The sequence below is a fragment of the Fistularia commersonii genome, chromosome 16 (assembly GCF_037954325.1).
Source record: "Fistularia commersonii isolate RoL2024-O1a breed Wild chromosome 16, RoL_Fcom_v1.0, whole genome shotgun sequence".
NCBI classification, from domain to species: Eukaryota; Metazoa; Chordata; class Actinopteri; order Syngnathiformes; family Fistulariidae; genus Fistularia; species Fistularia commersonii.
Window position 1 is genome coordinate 1,462,837 of NC_141299.1, and position 23,474 is coordinate 1,486,310.

The 23,474-nt window shown below is 49.8% G+C and overlaps 1 protein-coding gene across 2 annotated transcripts in view; it reads left to right on the forward strand.

Moving 5' to 3' along the window:
• Positions 1-189: 189 nt before the first annotated feature.
• Positions 190-23,474, forward strand: part of kank4 (KN motif and ankyrin repeat domains 4) — an 82,989-nt gene continuing 59,704 nt past the window's right edge. Inside the window, exon 1 of one of the 2 annotated variants that reach the window (XM_086162047.1) lies at positions 190-587. The gene's annotated coding sequence lies outside the window, so the exon portion shown is untranslated. Of the gene's footprint in view, positions 588-3,015; positions 3,154-23,474 lie in introns of those variants that run through there. The other variant, XM_086162048.1, reaches the window with a different exon arrangement.

Sequence of the window (23,474 nt, forward strand, 5' to 3'; positions counted from 1 at the left end):
TGTTGTTGTTTTTTTGTCAAAGCGTTGGCTTATGGCGGCATTAAGCAAATCTGGATTATGCTATATTTATGACATGTCTTGGGCCAGATGGTAGGGGGTGGGGAGGGGGATTGGGCCTTTTTAGAGCCTTTTCAAAGAGGTAGACCCCCTCCCTGCCCCCATATTCCTCTCTCAATGCTTGCAAGTGCGACAAAATCGGCAGATAAACATATTCCCGCACGTTACTGCCGCATCCTCCTCTTCCTATTCCAACTCCCTACCCTGCATGCACTCCCGACACCCTGCTGATCATTTTGCTTGAAATTCCAACTTGCAGACGATTTCTTGTCCGGGTTGAATTAAAAAAAAAAAAAAGAAAAAAAAAAACCTCCAGGGAGTGTCTCATTAGTGTCTTTTCATCATCCTGGATGAAAATGAAAACAAGCCATCGCAGATCCTCTTCTCCCTGTCATTCCCAGCTCGGCCAGAAGGAGGCGACATTGTCAAGCAAGATGTCTACTCGGCGGTCCAGAAGCTCCGTCCCTGCCTTCGCAGGAGCATCTCTTCATCTGACTCCCAGCCGAGGCGGTCCGTCTGCTATTCCAGCGGTAAGACACTATTTACCTTCTCTGGAATTCCTTTCGGAATGGGCAAAAGCGACGCTGCCTCCTCGCTGCCTAACTGGGAGTTGTTTGTTTTCCACCAGACGCGCTGATCTGATTGAAATGATGATGGAGAGTGTGTTTTTAGTGCCAAACGTGTGTGTGTGTGTGTGTGTGTGTGTGTGTGTGTGTGTGTGTGTGCGCGCGTTTACGATCGCAGTACCTCTATGCAGCGGGGAAAATAGGAAATGACAGGTGTGCATGTTGGGTTTTTTTCCCCCTCTGTGCACGTCGCCGATAGGGGTTTGTAAATGGGATGGTGTTCGTGCACGGCGGTCCGCCGCCTCTGCTGCAGAGCTCAGGCGGTCAGCTGCAAAGATGCATCGACGGACGGATGTGGGTTCCAGCGTCCAAGATTCACTTGGGCTGCCTGACTCGGTGGTGGAGTCATGTTGAAGCGATGATGCTGATACTGTGCGTGTGTGCATGTTTGCGCGTGTGTGCGTTTGTGTGTGTGTGTGTCTGTGTGTGTGTGTGTGTGAGGTGCAGGACTTCCTGTGGTGAGCTAAGCTTTTCTCCCCGGGTCCTGGTTGGTCGTGTAGCCTCCCCAGCATATCACCATCATCACACTGATGTTTATCCTTCCATCTGTTTTTTTTTTTCCACACACCAACTCCCGAACGAGCGGAGCCGAAGCCCACATCTAATCCCGTGGGTTTCTAACGATGTGGAACCTCGCACACATTGTTTAATAATTCATGACCCGGCAAAACGGGATTTCAGTGCAGACGCGGTGACCTGCAGGTCATTTATTCAGATTAAACGAGGAGGGTGAGTGAGCGTGTGTTCTGCTTCCACAGCCTAGTCAGAGTGTTTTATGGATATTACGTGTTTGTATTTTCGGTGACCGGGCTTCGCCGCAACGTTCTTGACGATGCTGGATCCGGCACATTTCCTGTACGTGGCAATTTGTGGCGGAGATGGACGGGGGACTCGTCTCAGGTTCGGTCCGTGGGAGGGACTCGGATCAGTTAAGTGACGACTTTTCGGAGGGAATTGTTTCCGGGTGGTAGGGCTGCCCGGGATGTCCTCGTATATTTGTTCAATATTTTCCAACCCCTGGAAAATCACCTCTTGGTCAGAGATATTCGTGTATCGGTGGGGAACTAGCATCATCCCGGTTGGAGCATCCTCCCGGTGGATGTCATGAGAAGCGGACCTCCAAGCCGCCGGCGCGGCGGTAATGCGGGCCACTGTGGACGCACCGAGCTGGGGAATTGGTCTTTATCAAGGCAGGCTTTGTCCCGGGAGGTATGCGGCTCTCACGGCTGGAGGTGGGTGGTGTGGCGGCTCAAAGCTCCATGACACGAAACGACCCTCTCCCCCCCATCCGCCCTCCGCCCCCGCGCCATTTCCCAGGAGGGCAACGAAGGGAAAATTAAGGCATGTTGAGCGACAGGCAAGGGTGCACTCCAAGAATGATAAGCATGTCCTGAAGTCTGATACACTTCATCTCCCCTCTACGAACGCTCCACTCTGCAGGAGGCTCTCGCTCGAAATGAAAAGCAGAAGTTAACACTCAGTTCATCAGGAAATAATAAGTTGTTTTATTGTATTTTTCATTGTTTCCCCGTGGTCCTGATGAACAGCCTCTTTGGCCGGAGATCCTCCTTCCCGGTTCCGGTTCTGCTGTGGACACGGGAGGTGAATCTTCCCTCCTAGGATTCTCCTTTAAGAATGTCCCAGGGGCACGCGGAGAGGGAGCAGGTCCTTTTTCACCTTTTCGTTTATTTATCGGTTGCCCTCGGCGACGACGATCCGATATGTGTCCGCACGTATGAGAAGGCGACATGCGGACACCATCCAGTGGCCCAGAACCACCAGAATGCAGTGACTTGCATTTATTGCAAGACTCAATTCAAAACCTGTACTTAATGGAATATATGTATGTTTTGGTGAGGGTGCAGGAACTTCCCGCTGTTGGATTCCCACGGGAAGCCTGGGGTTCCTCGGGGTTCTCCGGGTCCCTCAAACACATGCAGGGGCTTCTCTTGGGAGAACCTATGTAGGAGAAAAGTGTGAATGAGAGGGTGAATGCTTGCAGCCGGCACGGATCACGGATGAATGAATGTGTGTAGAAAAGCCGTCCAGCATCTAAGCAGACATCACAAGATATATTAGTACCTGACAAGCTCTCTGTGATATTCCACGATCTGGCCGTCATCTCTGGGCACAGCCGGGCCCTCATCTTCATCACCCCCCGACCCCTTCAGATTAACCGCCGCCTTCGGCGCCAAATTCCCCGCGGGCCCCGGACGGCGTGTTCTCACAACGGGCGGACGATTCGCCGCATCTGAGGTGGGCGTTTCCAGTCAGCTGCCCCGATGTGAGGAAGCAGTAAACTCTCCCATCCCACTCAGTCTGCGCTCGGCTCTCCCGGCTCCGTCTGCCTTCCGGCACCGGCGCTCGCTTCTCACGAGCCGCCGCCAGCGAGGGCGCGTTCAGCCCGGCCCACGCGTGCACACTTCTCTAAAAGATTTTTCCTCTAAAAGGATACCGCACACCTTGAGAGGTAAGGGAAGGCCACACTTCTTCTACTCCTTTCCTGCCGCACCCGACACACTCCTCTCATTTCCAGCATTTCACATCCACTGTTTGCTTCCCCGCTTTCCACGTTTGTGTCTGGGCTGCCTTTTAACAACCCCCGGTTTGCCGTGGGCTTTGGGATCTCCAGCATCTGTGAAATAATCATATGCCGCAGGAAAGGCATGCACACACACACACACACACACACACACACACTTTACAAAGGAAACCCCTCTTTCCCTCCGCTCTTCTCTCCATCCTGAGAGTCATCAGCTGCTTTCGCCCCTCTCTACTCCAGTTGTTGGTTATTTGTGTCATGTTTTTTAGAGAATACCCTGCCAGCCTGTCCTGATGTTGTTTTAGCCACACACACAAACACACACAAATGAGGTTACATGACACACATCCTGGAGTAAGTAAACCGAGCAGGCACCATGAGCTGCACCGGAGATGGATGTTCATTGACTGGAGCCGTCATACGTGGAACTTTCCTTTCGGTTCCACGCAGGTTCGACTGCAACCTGCATGCATTAAATGTCCACACTTCTCGGACTCGCTCCTCCTCCTTCTCCTCCTCTTCTTCCTCCTCCGCTTTTGATTTTTGCTCGTTTTGTGTGTGCATGTCTTCACATTGGGTCTGGGGCGCTGCTGCGCTCGCCTGTCACACATCATCGGCCACGGTCGGCTGAAAGAAGTGGGCTGTATGGCATTAAAAAGGCAAAGTATTCCCGTTTGCACACAGGCGTGTGTGTGCGTGCGTGTGCGTGCGTGTGCGTGCGTGTGTGTGTGTGTGTGTGTGTGTGTGTGTGTGTGTGTGTGTGTGTGTATGTATGTCGTTCGCTCACATTATCTTTCCATATGCAGATTAACGGGTGCATTGTTATCACACACACATATAAAATACTGTGGGATAGAATTGACTCACATTAGCTTACAGTTCCCAGCTGTGTCTGTTTGTTTATGTTTTTAATGTGCATGTGTAAATGTGTATATGTGTTAGTGTGTGTGTGTGTGTGTGTGTGTGTGTGTGTGTGTGTGTGTGTGGGGTTGACTCAGTGCAACTCAGCAGCTGGTGGCTGCGAGCGTCCTGTGGAAGCGCAGTCTGCGGTGTGTGATGACGCTGACAAACCTGACAAATGTCAGCTTTTCAGGAAAATCAAAACGAGCAGCGCCGCCATTTTGGCCCGACACCCACGACGTGTGTGAACTCTTATCTCACACACGTGTCATAATATTTTGAGAGCACGCGGACGAATACGGACTCCCTTCGAATCCTGGCCCGACAGGAACCGTTTCTTTTCTCCCTCCTGAAGATGGATGTTTTTCTTTTGCTGTGAAGAATGGTGCATGTATGTAAAGTTCTTGACATTTGCTTTCTCACGGAGCTTCAGAGGAGGGTGGGGGTTTGGATGGTTGGATGCTGATCTTCTCAAGTGTCAAGCAAAATGTTGGAACCTGAAATAGTGCTTGGAGGGGCGGATGTATAAATATATATCATAGAGCAGCTACGTTGCACGGTTAGCTCATTGCACACTGGACTTGTGGGAAGCGCCTGAGGCGCTGCAGTACACATGCCAGGCCAGTAAATGGCGCTGTGATTTTGTGAGGAACTTTAAAACCCCGGACGCTGCCGGTGCCACCGTTGTTCACGAAGCGTCGCGTTTACTCCGTCTCCATGGAAACGGCGCCTTTTTCCGTGAACTTTAACCCACGGCTTTGCAAATTGTGATAATAGTTACTTTGTGATAATTGTTTCGGCCCCACGGATGTTCCCGAATTGATCTCGTGCGAAACATAAGATGATTTGAAATGTCTCTCAGAGATCAGCTGAGACCTCTTTGCACACAAAGTCACCCCAATGTAGGATCCTAAAGATGGTACATGACTTCACAAGGGTCCTGCCTTTCCAGCACAGAGTGCGTGCGATCCATCACGACTGGCCGATCGCCCGGCGGATCCATGCGGTTCGTGTTCTTCAGACCTTCATATCCAGCCGGAAAGGCCCCCCGGTACCTTTGCTGGCCCTCAGAGCCATGATGGCAGACAGATTATGTGGCTATGTGATCCTCATTCCTGCACGTCGCAGCCATCTAGACCGTAAAACAAAGCTGGACCAGCACATGTGTGTATCTGTGTGTGTGTGTACTAAAATGTCCCGAGGATGAGCGATGTAGAGTTCTGCTAATTTGGAGTGTTTTTTTTATTTTGTTTTGCTTGTTGTTTCATCCCAACTTTTTTTTTTTCTTTATTCATTTTTTTCTCCAAAGATTTCTCTCGTCAAATAAGCGGCAGAGCCAAAGCCAAGGAGCTTCAGGGGTTCTGAGCTCTGCTGTCTGAAGACGAGGGACTCCCCGATCTCGCACGCGCCTGTGTGTGTGTGTGTGTGTGTGTGTGTGTGTGTGTGTGTGTGTGTGTGTGTGTGCCAGTCAAAGAAGCCAAAAGCACACACTTGTGAGCTGAGTGAAAGCCTTGGGGTGGAATTACTAATCCGGTTTTCGGTCGCCATGCTGTTCCTCTCGTGTGCTCTCATGGCTCCCCACGCCGGCATCCTGAAGCTGGAGGTACCTTCCCTCCTTTCAGCTTCAGTGGGGAGGTGAGTGTCTGTCTGCTGCTGAGTAAAAAAAGTCATGCACGGGGGGTTCGGGCTGACGGTTAGAATCCAACATTCATGCACCAAACTGGGTTTTCGAGATTGGCCGCGGAGGTTCCCAGCCATCCAGGTCACGGTGAATTGCCACTGGACTTGAATTTCTTGCCTTGAAGATGTTTCAGCCCTCATCCCAGAGGTTTCTCCAGTTTTATCTGTAATTTCCGAATAGAACTGCCATGTTTTCGGGCGGGTCTAGATTATGGTGGCTTACCTGGGTGCTCTGCACAACCTAGTACTCATTGTTCGTTGGAACAAAAGAGCAGGATTACCTGGATTGGAATGCAAAAAGGCAAAGCCAAAAATAGGAGTGAAACCTGTTGGATCACACAAAGTGAGCAGTAGAAAAGAGTTTTCGAGATTAGCTGCGCATCACAACCTTCTCCGATGTTTCCACGAGACACATCATGCCTCTGTGATGCGTGAAGGAATGAGTGAGTGGTTGTAGGTCTCCGTGATGGAGCGGTCCAGGCCGAGCCCCGCCTCACGCCTCGAAAAACCGGCATCGATAACGAATAAATGAATGAAATCGCAAGTATTACAGAAGCTTGCAGCTCGTCTGCCATCCCTTTCGCACACGGTCCAGATCAACGCTTTGCTCTGACGTCAACTGAAAGTCCACATTTCATCCCACTTCTTTGGATGGTTGGAATGCCCGCTAGCTTTCTGTGCCCTTTGAGTTTCCATGGCGGGTGCGTGTGTGTGGGTGAGGCCGGCTGGAGGAGGTTCACGGAGGTCGTCGCCGTGGAGATATGAGGAACAATGGAAACTCTGAGGATCTCCCTTTTGTTCTTTGTGGACGAAGGCCGGCAGCACAGCTGTGTTGCTTTTTACCTTCAACTAGATTCATCACCCATCAAACGCTTTAGTTCCTCAAATACAAGCGTGTGATACGACGTATCATGCAAAAATGACACGGAACAATGATGTTCCGGGCCTTTGTGGTGCCTGAAAATTAATCGTAGGACGGCTTCTGACATTCAAAACGGAGTTCCCGCACAGATATAAAGAAACCCGACCGGACGTTTTCTCAAGAAGCGACACTGAGGAAGCTAGCAAGGTCCATCCTTACATTGTTCCCCCATGTTGTATCCCCACTGCTTCTTCATGGGTTCCTGGCATTGACAGGCAGGAAAAAACAGAGTCTGTTGTGCGAGGAGCTGAGGGGAACATGGGACTTCCTGCGTGGAACCCCCTCACCCTCAAATACCGCTTCCTCATAGGCTGGATTTGGGAGTGAGGAACTTCCCGTTGGAGTGTTGGAAGTGGCCGCCCTCTGCGAGGGGCCAAAGATCCAGCCAGCGCGTGCTCTGCGCGCTCCGTATCTAGACCAGCTTTTGTTTTTTTATCCGTCACCGAGTTCTCTGCTGACACTTTTCACGGAGAGAGGGTCTGGACCACAGAACCTTCTGAGATGATCTACAGAAAGCCAGCTTTCGCCAAGTGAGCGACCGCTTATAGACACGGTGAAGAAACGCCGGTGCAGGAACCTTGGACGGATACCAGTGGCCTTCTACCTGGACCGCCGATAGAGACGGACATGGGTTCGAGGGTCGGGAAGGTCAAGGAACTCATGTCTCGACGCATGATCTTCTCCTCAGGGGCCTCCAAGGCACCTTAGTCTCCTTCTGTGGTCCACAAAGGGTGAGCACTTAAACCTGAGTGTTCCCTCGTCCGTGCATGAAGGTACATCAGCATACGGGCAAAGCATACACAAATTTCCCGTTTTCTAACTCCTCCTTGTCCTTCTCCTCTTCATCACATCCTCCTCCTTTTCTTCACATCATCTTCTGCAACGCTCGGGGTTTCATTTTCCAGCCAATTATTCTCGTGTTCTGTTTGTTGTGTTAGCAAGCACCTGCGCACCTGTGAGGACTTCAGCTTCTGCTTGTGTGAATCCCAACCTCTGTCACAGGAAAACACCTCGAGACACACACACACACACACACACACAAACACACGTAGCGCACAAACCTGTGTTGCTGTGAAGATAGTTATTGGTTTAGTGGCGCTTCCCAGGAGTAAAAGCCCACACGTTGGAGATGAAGTGGAAGTGTATACAGTGTGCGTGTGTGTGTGTGTGTGTGTGTGTGTGTGTGTGTGTGTGTGTGTGTGTGTGCGTGTGTGCGCGCATGTGCATGCATGTTCTGCACCCATTTGATCTCCTCTGTAGCTTTGAAACCATCCTTCTGTGGGGGGAAGGTTTAGCTAATGTGTTGCATGAAGCTCAGGAATTCAGATCATTAGATGAATCCTTTGCAGGCGGTGGACTTGCAGCACATGCTGATGAGATATGAGCGCTTTATGTGTGTGTGTGTGTGTGTGTGTGTGTGTGTGTGTGTGTGTGTGTGTGTGTGTGTGTGTGTGAGCGGTCACATGCTTTTTCCCAGTCAACCTTTTCTCGTCTGAGAAGCACCGAGGCTTTGGCCTCGGTGGAGTTAGCGGATTTAATGAGCCTCGAACTTTGTTTGCTCCTCCACCTGTGAGTGTTTGTTCTTTCCAGTTTTTGGATTTTGGACTCTCCTCGGTGGACACTCAGCAGACACTTCCATATGTCAGCATTTTTACACTCTTTTCTTATATAATACACCGCCAGGGACCGTGGACTTTGGCCTAGATGTGTGTGATGGTATTGATTTGAAGCACCAAGGTAATAGGATACAGTTCCTGCTGCAGGGGAACGGCGCCGGCTCTGCATCCCTTGGCTGATTATTACAATATTAATTCGACATTTCCGAAAAAGAAGAAAATGCAGAACCCTCCATCTCCAAAAGACCTGAGTGAATGTCAGGGACGGCTTTCTGTCTCCCCACCGAAGCTCAGCACTTCACATGACATTTTAGAAGAGCGGGAGGAGGTTGCATTCTTTTGCTTTGCGTGGATCTCGAGAAGCGTTATTGCTTCAGGTCTCGGAAAAAGCCGCCCGTCCGAGGCGCCCGCCGTCCGCAGACACGCAACTAGATCATTATTTTCATTCGGCTATCGGAATCTGCATTTCTCCTGTATTCGCTCTTCCTCTTTGTCTTGTGTGGCCCCTTTAGGGGTTTTGCTCTGGCAAACGGTGTCACCTTGGCCTAGCGTGAAACCTATTTTCATGCAGTATGAAACCCAGACTGAGATCTGTGGAACTTTAAGAAGCACAGAAAGGGGAAACATGCAAATGATTCACTCTTCTCCTCCTCCTCCTCTCTCACACCAACTAACTTCATATCCTCTCTCTCAAAGTCCACACATCTTCTCTATGGTCTTCCTCTAGACCTCCTCCCTGGCAGCTCCACCATCAGCAACCTTCTACCCGGATCTTCACCATAGTTTGGACATGAACACTTCTCTTTTCATCTCGGCCATCACTTTGTCTCAGTCATACATGTCCTGCACCCCGTGACAAATTCTTCTTTCCCTGTGGGCTTTTCCCGTCAGGGGTTACCACCATGAATCCACCGTCTCCATCTAACCCTATTCTCTGGATCCTCCTCTCTCACACCGACTACCCTCATGTACTCTCTCACTACGTCCATCAATCTTCTCTTTGGTCTTCCTCTGGACCTCCAGTTCCAGCATCTGTCCACCAACATTAGATTACATTCAACTTTATTGTCATTACACATGTAAGGATACAGAGTAACAAAATGCAGTTAGCATCGAGTCAGAAGTGCAAAAAGCAGAGGTGCATATGCACAGAATGTGCGGTATTTACAGATAAATGCAGTATTTACAGAAGAAATGCAGTTTTTTCAGCTAATGCTAGTATGGTGGATAATTATTATGTACTAAGTATGTACAAATAGGGAGTGATTAATATGATTAATAGATGGCAATGTACAGATGGAACTATAAATATACAGATTTCTTATACAGTAACTCTATTGAATGGATAATATAGAGATGTATATGAACGATTTTACAGAATATACAAGTATAAATAGTGTAATCAGATGAGCAGCTGCCAGATGCTATTGAAGAGAATATGGTATATTGTTATATATGTTATACCCTCTGTACATGACCCAACCATCCCAGTCTCACTTTATCTCCAGAATATCTAACATCTGATGGACTCATTCCTGATCCTATCCATCCTGGTCACTCTCAAAGAGAAGCTGAACATCTTCATCTCTGCGATCTCTAGCTCTGCCTCCTGTCTTTTGGTCATTGTTGTTGCTTGTAGAGCATCTCACCACGGTCTCTTCCCCCTTTCCTTTCATTCTGGCTCATAGTCTTCTATCTCTTCATACCCCTGGCACTTTTTTCCACCCATTCCAGCCTGCCTGAACCTGATTCTTCACGTTGTTTCCACACTCTCTACTTTACTGGACTGTTGACCTCAAGTACTTGAAATCCTCAAATGTCCTGATCTCCACTCCAAGTAGCCTCACCATTCCAACCGGGTTCCTCTCATTCACACACATCTATTCCGTCTTGCTGCGACTAACCTTCATTCCTCTCCTTTCCAGAGCATACCTCCACCTCTCGAGATGTTCCTCCACCTATTCCTTGCTCTCACGACAGATCACAATGTCATCTGCAAACATCACGGTCCATGGAGATTCCTGTCGAACCTCATGTGTCAGCCTGTCCATCACCACTGCAAACAAGAAGAGGCTCAGAGCTGATCCCTGATGGAGTCCCACCTCCACCTGATGTACAAATTCACAAAAATGATTCTGATGTATTGCCTGTCTTTTCTATATCCCCCAAACACTCAGATATAAGTTATTCATGCACGTCCATCGCAGGTATCCAGCCCGGGACCTCTACCTGCTGTCCCGTGTTGTCTATTTAATGTCGTATTTAGCCAGTTTTTTTTCATGAATAGCTTTAAATGTGCAAAGCTGCTACACGTTTCCCCTCCGGTCAGCTGTGTTTTGGACGCCAACATCAGGAGCCAGAAATCTTCTCCAATCTCGGAGGGGAAATGACTGTGTTGAGCTCTAGGAGAAGCCAGGCCTTCCCTCCACACAGGTTGGCTGTTTTTCTCGTTGGCTTTGGATCCTCTGGTCCTCAACACGGCCTGGAGAAAGCCCAGATCTGCTGTTCTTGGATCCAACTCTGACACTGGTTTTCATAAGTGCATCCCGTCTCATTTGTACATGCATGTGCGAGAACCCAAAGTCCGTCTTCTTGGGTCTTCAACCTTGGGGGCTTCAGCTGTCTGCTCAGGAGAATGCTCGTATGCTTGTCGGTGATTTGGTGTCGTGTTGGACTCACTCTTTCTGTGCAGAGCCTGGATGTTCTCGCGTGGGTTCCTCCCACAGGAATTGTTCCCAGATGAATGATTGTCTGCGTTTCTATTGGTATTGGCTCGGCCCCCCCAGGTGACCCTGTGTCAAAGTATCAATATCGAATATATGAATGCTAACGCTAAAAGTGGTCAAGGACAGAACGTCCGCTTCGCTCCCTGCTTTATTTATCGTCTTCTGTCAGCATCGATGACCTGCCCCTCGCGTGGAGAGCAGCTGGTTTGTGATTCCACATGCGCCGCTAAAACATCAACGATGGAATCGAATCCATTTTCCGTTATTGCACGTAAATCCGCAGCTCCATTAAGTGCCAAGGATATTTCAAACGCACCGCTTTATCTGTTAATGCAACCACGGGCGAGAGCTGTTCCTTGTCGTCAGCTGCGTGAAGTTCTTGTGCCCGCCATTCCTCCTCGTGCCAAAACCCGACTCCCGGGGCTCCGACAGTAGCTTTTTTTGTGACAAGACTCAATTTGCTCCGACTACTGATACTGGAAAAGCAGCTGCGTTATTAACATTTCTTGCCATGGAGTGACAGGCAGGCCTCCTTGGAGAAGACGGTCACAGCTGCGCCGGCAGAAACACAAAACACTCGATAAAAAGAGAGAGGGAAAAAAAAGGCACAATTGAGTCGAGAAGCAAATCAGAGCAGCTGAGGAGCGAAGCAGGAAATGCAGAGATGATTCTGGAGCAGCTTTGTCCGAGATGACGTACCGCTTGGTCCATCGGAGGTTAGAGCTTCTGCAAGAAGGTTGGAGGCCTTTCTTGGTTGGAGTCTCCATGTTCTCCCCGTGTCTGCGCGGGGTTCCTCAGGGTTCCTCAGGGTTCCTCCCACAGACCAAACACATGCTGGAGCTTCATCGTCCAGACGCGTCGATGAGATGGTGAAGGGTTGCCTCAGAATGCAGAAATGTAGAAGGAGGTTGGCTTGGAGCTGCAAGTGAGGAGGAAGACCAGAGAGGGCAGGAGGTCAGTTGTTGTTAGGATACAGCGGAGAAGGTGAGATGACTGCAAAGAAGAAGATTGTAACCGAACGCACCTTTTGAGCCGCTGTGTTTTCCGCCCTCGCCAGAGGCATTAATCATCTCCGCCCGTCGTATCTGACCTCCTTTTCTCCACACCGACTGTCCGGCGTGATGGACAATCACCCCCAGAATCCTGTTCATTCTCGGAGCTTCTCCGAAAGAAAATATTTCATCACCGCGTATTCAGCGATCAGAAAAGTACAGAAAAAAAACAAACCAAGTCTGTGACACCGGGACTCTCCGACTAGATGAACTTCATCGCCTTCCATGAATGGCTCCAATCAGCCCCATTGTCGGCTCGCAGAAGCCTCCTCTGATTGGAGGAGCCGGCTCGAGCGTTCAAATGAACTCGCAGATACGCGTGTGATTTCTTTGGAAACTAGCGCGGCTATTAAGGGAAGAAAATGAATGAGGCCCTTTGAAATATTTCATAAGCCGGTGGACACCTCCCAGAAGACAGGACGGAAGGAGTAAATCCGCTAACGCTGGAGCGCTGAGGAGACGTCTGCAGTCTTTGCAACGTCCAGACGGGGGCCGTCTGCAACGGTCGCTATCGGCGATGGCCTGTTTTTGATTCATTTTGCTGCCGCAATGGATGTAACAGTTGATAAATTAAAGTGACACCACCTCATGAATACAACTACAATCTGGATACGCTTGTGACGTTTTGTATTTAAGCTAATATTCAGATGATAGCGAGGGAAAAAAGGCGGTCAGTAAAAGCCTGCATCAGCCGAGACGGTAAAATATCTCACGCGTCAGTTTGTCCGCGATGGACGCATGCAGGTTGCGTATCGTTTTTACCGTACAAACGCGATAAAGGCTCGAAATGGGATGCAAGTGGCAAACGCCGGGTTGCAGGGCGGAGCGGGACGGGGGGGTCACGGCGGCGTGGAGAATTCCAGGAAACCGTAAAACGCGGCGAAGGTGAAGCTGCAAAACGTAGAAGCGGCGATTTCACGTTCGACTCGAAACGGCTACGATGGAAACAAGACCCAAACTGTCTTTCTGCTTCTCTCTCTCTTCTAAACAGCCCCTGCAGTTCTCAGAAGTTGCTGACTCCGTGCCATTATCTCCCCACTCTCCCCGGCAACTAAAATCCACCGACAGCTCCGCACGTCAGCCAATCAGATAACGGATAGCCCCCCGATTTCCAAGTCGGCGCCGCACGCCTTTCATCCCGCCGCTAGAAAGCTATTTTTTCCCTTCTTTCCTGGATAGACGGGATCCTGCGTTGTGTTCGTAGGGGTGATTTAAGATAAAATAAACAATGTGAAAGGAGGGAAGGGGTGCTAGATCTTTAATGCACGCGGCGTCTTTGCGGCATCATCTTGCCGTGTTCCACATTTCCAGCGCCATGCCGGCGAGTCGATGAAGCTGCAACCCGGACCTGGGCCGGGTCTCAGAGTCAATTAGCTCCCGACTGCTAACGCCGTGCTTTCACGATAGAAAGGCGGAGGAGGGTTTTTTCTCGTGTAAACGTGTCCGCGTGGTTGGTTGTCAGAGCGGATTATACCAACCATCAGATACAATAAATGTTTCAGACTTCCGTTGCCAGAGTGCAGACACACTGACAACTGTCAGGTGCGTGTGTGTGTGTGTGTGTGTGCATGTGTGTGCGTGTGCATGTGTGTGTGTGTGTGTGTGTGTCTGTGTGTGTGTGTGTGTGTTGGATGTGACGGTGCATAAAGGGATGCACAACAAATGGTCATCTCTCTTGGGGATGCCTCGGTGCTAACACCACTATCGGGTTTAAAATTGTAACTAGGCTCCATCACTTTGGCCTAGTTTTATGGTTGCATCGCACAATCCTGTTTCCATGATGTAATCCCTGATTTCAGGATCATATCGTCATATTTTTGCGTCGACGTTCAACAAAAACAAAGGCGTTTCGGCGCGACGGCGCGTCCTGACGGGTCATTGCTTTCCCTGCATGTCTAATTTGTCATCTCCGGAAGTTAAAAAAGACCATAATGAGATTCCAGGAGAAGAGCGAACCGGCACAGGCGTCATTTATCCAGCGTGTCAGCATCACATAGATCTTATCCCGACGGTGGTCGTAAATACAGCCCGGCGTCGGCGTCGGGATGATTGTTATGCTGATGTGCAGAAAATACAACCCGCGCTGATTATAACAGACAATAATGCCGTAAATTAATATTAAAACGATATACCGCTCCTCCTGTGTGGTCATGGCGTTCCCCTTGCACAGGCCGGGATGTGCCAGCAAAGCAAAAGTGACCCACTGACTATTTTTCTGTGTCATGATGCCGCCGCTCTGCATTGTTTGCAGCCGAATAAGCCGCATCGACCCCCCCACCCCCACCCCCACCCTCACCCTCCATGCAATCCAGCAATTTGGCCGCGGCCCAGATCCCCAGATTTCATCCCCGAGCCGTTCCACTTGTGTGCCAGCGGTTTAACGCCGAGAGAAATGATGACCGGGAGTAACAAACCCAATTGCTCTCGAGGATCGAGTAGACGGCGGGTGTCTGGTCCTCGTGTCGTGGCGTTTCGACGCTTCGAAAGCCGGGCGGCCATCTTTGTTTACTGCACGGAAGGGAAAGAAGAAAACGGGGGTTGTTTCTGAATGACTCGCGCCTCTCGGGCCGCCAGCGAGGATAACGCAGCAATCTGTGAGGTTTGAGTGTGTGCACGCCGGCCCGGCTCCGTTATCAATGTTTAAACACCAGACGTTGGCGGCCCTATGCGTGCACATGCGTGCACGAATGGATGGCAGGAGATCAGCGTCTTTTCTATCTCTTCCAGGCTCTTCAGTTATTTTTACCTCAAATGTTCCTCCTTTAAGCCCCCCCGCTCTCTCTCACTCTATCCCACTCTGTGACTTCATTTCCACACCTTTTGTCACTTTCTTTTTCTCTCCAGCCACACACACAGCTTGGTGTGAGTGTGTGTGTGTGTTTCCCATGCGTCTTTCCCGCAGGGTGTTGATTGGTACGCGCCACTCCCTCCCCAGATTTAGATTAATAAATTGTTGTGATTCCTAATCGAGGGATTAAGGTGACATACCTAATGGTCAAGATTAGCGGAACACCACTGCTGTCCTGTTTCCGAGTTGTACGTTACCATATCTTCGTTTTCTCTTCATTGTGTGCGCAGAAATGTTCGCAGGAGGGATTTATACATTTTCAATCTCCGTGGGATTGGATGCGACTACAGAACCATTTTTTCCCCACTCCGTCGTCTATTCTCATCCTTGTTGTCGTTCGCTCTGCCGTCTATTTATTTATGGATGTCTTTTGCTTACTTTTAATTCTCTCGATTTATATTTATTGATTTCCCCATGTCGATCAATAGAGTATATCTTAACTCACTTCGACCCTGAGTCCCCCAGAATACAAATCATGGCATTTGCAGAACAAGACGTATGGATCTCACTTGCAGTTGAGGGACCCGAGAGGAGCGGTGAGGTTACAGACGGAGGAGGTGAAGTACCCAGGGTCAACAGTTCAGAGGTAGGAGAGGCGGAGGAACGTGCGGCGGTTGGTCGGAAAGGCGGAGAAGATGGATTTGTGAGACTCTCCAGCAGGGATGAAGATGTGGAGGCTCTTCTTTGGGAGCGAGGAGGACGGAGAGGATCAGGAAGGAGACCTTCAGAGGGTTTCAGATGAAGTCACACTGAGATGGTTTGGACATGGACAAAAGAGGGATGGAGAAGGATGCTGAGGTTGGAGGAGGTTTGTGGATGGAGGGGAACAGGACAGGAGGTCAGATGGTGTCAGATGGTGGTAGATGATTGGCTGGAGGGACCGGCCTGAAGGAGAAGATTGGTGGCCGATAAAGTCTCGTGTGACATGAGTCCAATATGAACATTAAAATGCGTACCTAAAAGGGATTGAATGTTAGACAAAGTATGACGGTAGGGTTTCTCTCTCTTACTGTTTAATAACCGACTAAATGAAGGGTCATGCTTTTCTATTACCGCTCACATTAAAATCTTCCCCCAATCATTTCGCTCGCCGGCGACACAATCCGCCCCGCCAAATTGAATGACTGGACGGGACGCGGCGGCGCCGAGCACGAGCCCAGTTGACATGCAGCTTTGCGGCGCATTAAACGCAGCGCTGAATGGGGAGACGACAAGCTGAGAGGCAGAAAGAGTGCTCCTTTGATGGGATTAGCGCAGCGGGGAGCGCCGACGACGGCTTTATATTGATTAAAGTGTAATCCTGAAGGATAATCGTGCCTCCTGATGTGACATGTGGCCGTCACCTCCATGAAGCACCACGCCTTCCTCTGTGTCGGGCCACACACACACACACACGCACACACAAACAAAACTGCCGTCTGGGTCACCTTCGTCCTCTCCATCTTCTTCGTCTTCCCCCCTCATTATTTCCTCCATCGTGCATTGATCCTCACAGAAGGTCAAGGGGAACAGAGAAGAATTGGCAATGAGGAAAATAAATCTTTTGCTTCAGTCAAAATATCAATTCATACGTTCATAGTGGAGTGGGTTCACCCTGGACCCGGTGCCAGTCCAGCACCAGGTCACGTTTAGAGACATGCACATATTCACTCATATTCACACACAATACATCCCTTCATTCACATTAGAATACATCCATTCATTCGCTCATTCATACGCCAGTACATCCATTCATTCACTCATACACCAAATAGAGACATACAGCAATTCACCCTTTCATCCACATGTCATAAAGAGACATAAAACCATTCACGCACTCATTCAAACATTATATAGAGACCTAACACAATTCACCCTCTCATTTACTAACAATATAGAGGCATCCAGAGAAATGTATTGATAGATGCTAGAAGAGTGATGGGAAGATGGAAAGAGTACTTTGCAGAGCTGATGAATGTGGAAAAGAGGTGAAGAGACGGGTTGGGATGAGTGGAGAAAGTGTCAGGGGTTCTATGTGATAGAAGACTATCAGCCAGAATGAAAGGAAAGGTGTACAAGATAGTGGTGGGACCAGCGATGCTGTATGGACTAGAAACAATTAAAATGATGAAAAGCCAGGAGGCAGAACTAGAGGTTGCAGAGATGAAGATGTTGAGGTTTTCTTTGGGAGTGACCAGGATGGATAGGATCAGGAATGAGTCCATCAGAGGAACAGCACATGTTAGATGTTTTGGAGAGAAGGTCAGAGAAACCAGACTGAGATGGTTCGGTCATGTACAGAAGAGAGAGAGTGGATATATGGGTAGACGGATGCTGGAATTGGAGATGCCAGGCAAGAGGTCTTTTGAAGACCAAAGAGAAGATTAATGTACGTAGTGAGAGAGGATATGAAGGTAGTTGGTGTGAGAGAGGAGAATGCAGAGAATAGGGTTAGATGGAGAAGGTTGATTCACTGTGGCGACCGCTGAACGGAAAAGTTGAGAGGAGAAGAAGAAGAAGATAGTGGCATCCAATCATTCCCCCTCTCCTTGGGATGGAGGCACTTGCAGCATGTAGACGTTCAGTGACCTGTGGCTGGAGTTGGAACCCGAGAATGAAACCCATTTATCATCGGCAGCACGTGGAATTACACACGACGGAAGAAAAATCTTTCTTCTGGTTTCCCGCCATGCGTGGCGAGGTACATTAGCTTCTTTTCAAGCATTCAGCAGCGCAGTGATCATTATTCTTTTCTATTTGCGCTGGCTAACCCACGGCCCGCGTCCCATCAGCTACGCTAGGTTCTGCACAACCTATGTTTGACCCCGAGTCGGCGGTAAACGTCCCGTCACCTCCCCTCCGGTCCGCGCTCTTCTTCTTCTTCCGCCCACCCTCGCTAAATGCGACGTTGTCAACGATCGTTAGCTCCGGCGCCTAACGATCGGTTCAATTCGGAGGCCATTGTTGGGAGTGTGGAGAAAACTGCAACGGGTTATTTAAGCCCTGCCGCCAACGTGCAATTGGACAGCGTAATTGCAGCCTGACACTACGGCGGAGGGGTGAGAACCATCTGCGACGGTGACAGTCTACAGCCGACATCGTGTGTGTGTGTGTGTGTGTGTCCTCTCTTAATCCACCATCAGATCAGCGGTGAAGTTATCAGTCTGTCGTTCCGTTTCCCTTCGATACAGTGGGTCGATTGGTCTGCTTAGCTCCCATTTTCATTCATTCACTGATGTCGCTGACATTTTACCGACAACGAAACGAGTCGAGGAAACGTCGAACGGAGTGATCGATGGGAAGGAGAAGCCGCGGTTGTTGACGGCGGCGTCTTCCGCCGCCTCGCAGATTGCAGCAGCCATTTTTCCACGTCTTATTTTCAGACGGGTGATTCATGGGACTTTTTTTTTTTTTTTTTTTTTTTTTTTTTGGTGTTGTTGTGAAGTGAAGCTTGCGTGGAACTTTTGTCGTTACCCGAGCATTATCGCGGCTTGGCGGGGCCTCGTTGATGGATCGGAGACCATCCCGCGGCACAACGGGGAGGACTTTGTTATTTCGGGGTCATCAATCACACCCCCGCGGCGCCACGTATTTGTCGTGTTCTCGGGAGATTGAAATGAATCTGGATGATCGCGCCGTTCAGCCGGGAGAACGGAGATGAAGCCAGCAGCGGCAGCGGCTTTCTATCGGCTGTTTAGATTACCGTTTGCAAGAGAGAAAGGCGCGGCGCTCACTTGTAATTAAGCCAAACAAAGGATCAGAACTGTTTCTGAGCCTGTTTATTTTGCTTTATTTAACCAAAGGCGTCGTTTTCAGTCGCAAAAACATCCCGTTGTTGTGTTTTTTTCTCTCACCCGCATTCCGCTACATGTTCGTTCTTGTTGTTTTTTCGCGGCAGACGAACCCGGAAGATGGGAAAAGGAAAATCGATGATGTGAAAATAACAGGCGGCGTTTAGGAGGGGAGGGATGGAGCAGCGGCGGGGACGCGCCTCGCCGTTCGCCGCGGATCGATCGGAAAAAAGACACGTCCCGTCATCATTTGCGGGTTGCTTGTTGTCACGACGTCGCGGTTCACGAGGTTTCTTCCGCTTCTGCTTCCTGTCCTCGTCTCTTGCGACCAAATCTCCCCACAGGCTGGAACCTTCTCTGCTTCTCAAGCTCCGGCCCAACATCCATTCACTCATTCATCTATACCGCTTCTCCTGTTGCTAGGCTACTGGAGCCGATCCTCAGCTGTGATTGGGTGAGAGGGGAGGGTTCATCTCAGGGACACGTTTCGAGAAAAACAAGTCTCCGGTGAACCTCCTCCATGTGTTTGGACTATGAGAGGAACCCGTGAGGAACCCCCAGGCAGACACGGGGAGAACATGGAGACTCCACACACGAAGGCCTCCAACCGAGGACCTTCTGGTCTGATTTGTAGATGTCGCGTTGAGCTCATGCATTCTTGCAGACGAGCCTCTCCAGCATCCAGCATAGGAAAAATTTTAATGGGAGCGCCTTTCCATCAAGGTGATCTTCAAACAAACGAGCAGCTCCAGCATTTAATGGTATGCTTATCCCTTCAATCCCGTCCTTCCTTCCGACTTATCGGACACCGCCGACCAGATTCTGACTGATATTCGGAAATGATGGAAGTCCTGTGACGGAACCGGATGGATGGATGGAAGCTGTCGAAAGCTGTCTGTTATTTTCCTCTGTTTCATTGGCGATTTGTCGCGAGGTCGGCCCTTATGTCCACGAGTGGCGAATGTGTGTGCCATTAATATTAACTAGCTGTGCTGTCAGAGCAGCACATGGTGACCTCACAGCACGCAAACGCCAGCATGTCAGCAGGAAGCGACTTGATCCTTTAGCGTTGAGCGATGTTCCCGTGTTCTCCCGGGCTGTCTCCTCCTGCGGGACCTCCCTCCGTGACGCCCGAGGACACCGGCGGCTGTCGCGGCTCGGGGGTAGCCCGTCCACCGCCGCCTCTTTCCGCAAAGCACGCCGCTTTGGGTCGATCGATTTCTCAAAAGTGCCGATCTTCTCTCGTCCCGCTTGATCTCCTCCCTCGGCCTTTAGCTCTTGGAGGATCTGAGACTTGTCAGTTCAGGCGAGCCATGTTGATCTTTAACTTAAACTTTTTCTTCGCTGTTGAGTCCAGACACTGCAAATAAGCCAAAAACAGCAGTTTGTGGAATTTCCTCGCTTATGGTGGAATGAAGTTTTTGAAAATATCATTCATTCATCGGGTATCTACAGCACTAAGCCTTCACTCGTGGTCGGGGAGAACATGGAGACTCCACACAGCTTCCTGTTGGAATCCAACCATGGACCTTCTCATCCAGCCTAGAACAGATAGAAGGAAGAAGCTAACCAGGATGGGCTCGGAACAGTCCATTTCACAGACCTGGCCTGTTTTCCATGCCAGCGCCTTCTTCTGCCTCTTTTGGGAAAAATATTACTGTTAACAAATCCTCCAATTGGCTTTCGGAATTCAATTTCTTTTACTGCCCCATTATCCAGCTCCTCGAACATATCGCAGCCCCCGTAAATGGTTCTCCGTCGTGGCCGAAGCAGGATATATCTGATGCCGACATCAGATATACTGACAGCCGGGCGCTTATCCAATCTCAAAATATGCATCCTCATGTCCTGGTCTCCTCATCTTCCCCCTCGCATCCTTAATGCGCTTCGCAGCGGCGGCGCCTCTACCTGCATCCCAGGCGGCCCTGTTTGCCGTAAATGCTCCCGCATTTTAATATCCCCCTCGGGCCGCTTCATGCTTAGGCATCTGCTTTTGGGCAAAGTCCGTGCCCCGGTCCGACAGCGGCTCCCTTTAAGGCTCACGAAACTCCGCTGTGCTGAGCTGGCTGGCGAGTACAGTGGCAGGGTAAACCGAGTGCCTTGGGCTGCAGCTTCCTTTGGTTTAGGGTGAGTACTGTATCTTGAACCCTGGGTAAACCCCAGAACCATCCCTAGGGAGGGTCCAAAGGATGAATAGAAGTTGTACGACCTGCATACAAACTCTAAATTCCAAGTATTTTTGCTTGATTTTGAGTTATTCTTGGCAACTCTAGGAATGTTGTACTGAAAACTGCTGACTCCAGGACCCTGCGCTGGGAGCATCAAGCTGAGGTCAGTCATGTAACTGACAGGGCTCGTAAAATATGCACTCTGTTGCGTCTCGGTCGTTCAGCGCCGTAGATTACCTGCCGCGTGGTTGTTTTAGCTCGTATGGTTTTGCCCGGAAGCTGAACTCAAAGCCCCTATCGCCGACATCGCTCGTAACATTCATTAAAACAAATGTTGTCTGCCAATGGTATGCGTCAGGACAAACCTCCATGAAGGTAAATTAAAAAGTGAATCATTGCCAGCTTTTTGAAAAATGTATCTCTTTCCCTTCAAGAGCTATGGTGAGCGTATACCGTGTCCCTGAAGCGAGCTGTCCTCCGAGGAGATACTGACAGCAGAAAAGCGCTTGCTTGATTGCCAGATGACCCACGCGATCGTCCCCGCCTGGAGTCCAGCGATACACCGCTGGATTTGCACAGATCGTGAATTTCTAGCTCCGCTCAGCTGACCAGATGACAGCTGGCGGGGAAAAGCTAGCAAAAGGAAGCGCTATCCTCTGGTGGAAGCCGGAGCCAGGACCTGAGAAGTCGTCCCTGAGCTCCATTCGCACCCAAATCCCGGGAAGTTTGAAGATCAAAAATGTATTAAAGAAAAGAGTTCCCAGATCTCTGCTTGTCCATCCTGTCCCCACGTCTCAAAGTCTCGCTGGATATAAGTCCTTCTTCATCCTCTTCTTCTCGGGGTTGTATTTCTCTACATGGTGCACGAATGAGCAAGTGAACGGTTGAATGCTTTTGTAGGCGGCCCCATGATTGGTCCAGGATGAACCCCGCCTCTCATCCAATGAAAGCTACCATTGGCTCCAGCATACTGGAAACCCTGAGCGCAGGATACGTGCTACAAAAACGTGGAAATTCGCAGCAGCGCTCCGGCTTTAACACTTGGAAATGCTCCCAGGGATTTTTAGCGACCGGCGTTCTTCGGCAAAAGCTGGACCGTTCTTCCCGGTCTGGCGTGTTCTTGCTCTTCTGGATCTCACAACCAACTAAGTGATCTGAAAAGTCGTCCCCTCAGGACATCGCTGTTTGGGATCCGGGAGGAAGTTCCTCGCCCAGGTTATGTTGGCGAAAGCGCAAATTCGAAAGTGTCAGGAGAAGTTGACCAGGCTTTTTTCAGCACGAGCAGAAATAATCCTCCCGGATTTATTGCCTTTTATTCTCCTGCCTATAATTCCTTTTTTTTTAAGCAGCAGTAAAAACAAACAACATTGCTTCGGAGGGGCTCTGACGATCTCGTAAAAAAAGCTCAGCGAGACGAGGCGGGAAGGCGTCGCTTGCTCGGCTGCGACGAAACCGACGACCCGTGCACGAGAGAGAGGTTTCCTTGTCCGGCCTTGTCTCTAAATACCCTTTTCATTTCACAAGAGATCGATTTAAGCTTATTTCCAGAAGCTGGTAATTTGGGGGGGGAAAAAAACAATGCTCGGGGAGGAGTCTTTCTCCTCCCGCTGTTGTTTGTTTTGGTTTTTGCACTGGCCGATGGGGATATCTGGCTATCTGTGTGAGGGAGGAGAGGCTCGGAGGAGATTGTGTGCAGGATTGCAGGCGTCTGTCGTATTTCTCCAAATGCGACTCGTTCACCGTTCCTCCATTCTTCGCAAAAAGATTGACCTTGAACCTGGAACTGTAGTTTTGGATCATATTGTGTGCGCTAAATTCACTAACGTATAGAAAAGTTGATTTACCCGGGTAGAAGCTGCTTTCAGAGAGAAACGCTCAAGCTGTCCAGCTCAAATTTGCTTCCAGGAAGTAGCCTGCTCCATTTTAGTTTTGCATTCCCACAGGAAGCGAGGGACCTCGGTAGGGATCGGCGTAGAGCAGCGGAAGCTGGAATAATGTGTTTTTATCTTCTCCCTGCACTGCTTTACCATGTGAAGATCCCTGTTAGCCCCGTTAGCCGGTCCAAAATATAGAAGCACCTCTGCCATAAGACCTCTGACCTCTTCATTGCTCTGTTGCTCCCTTCACCTGTGCATTTTGTCCCAAGAAAACATCTGACCGGTGACCAGGATAGCTCTGCGAGAAGCATCCGGTCGTCGGAGCGCCTTATAAATTCCTGATATGTGATCTGAGCAGAAGCTGAGATGGTTCCTCCGCTGTCTCGATGCACCAAGAAACCTGGTTCTTGAACAGGTTCTTGAAGCTGCAGAAAGTTCCTGCCGCCGAGGCGAACGCAGATCCCTTAGCTCCCAGGTTTAATTTTATTTTTCCATCCTCCAACCCTCTTTAATGCGCCGTCTTATCTCTGTCGGGCCGCCGGTCCTCGTGAGTTTAATTCACTCGTGGAATTCTTCGCTTCTTGGATTATTCGTGAAAACGCTGAAATAGTGGACGCTTAATATCCCATATATTTTAAATCTTCTGGTAAAATAGAAAAACCCCAGCTGTGTGGTTATTATCAGCCGCTG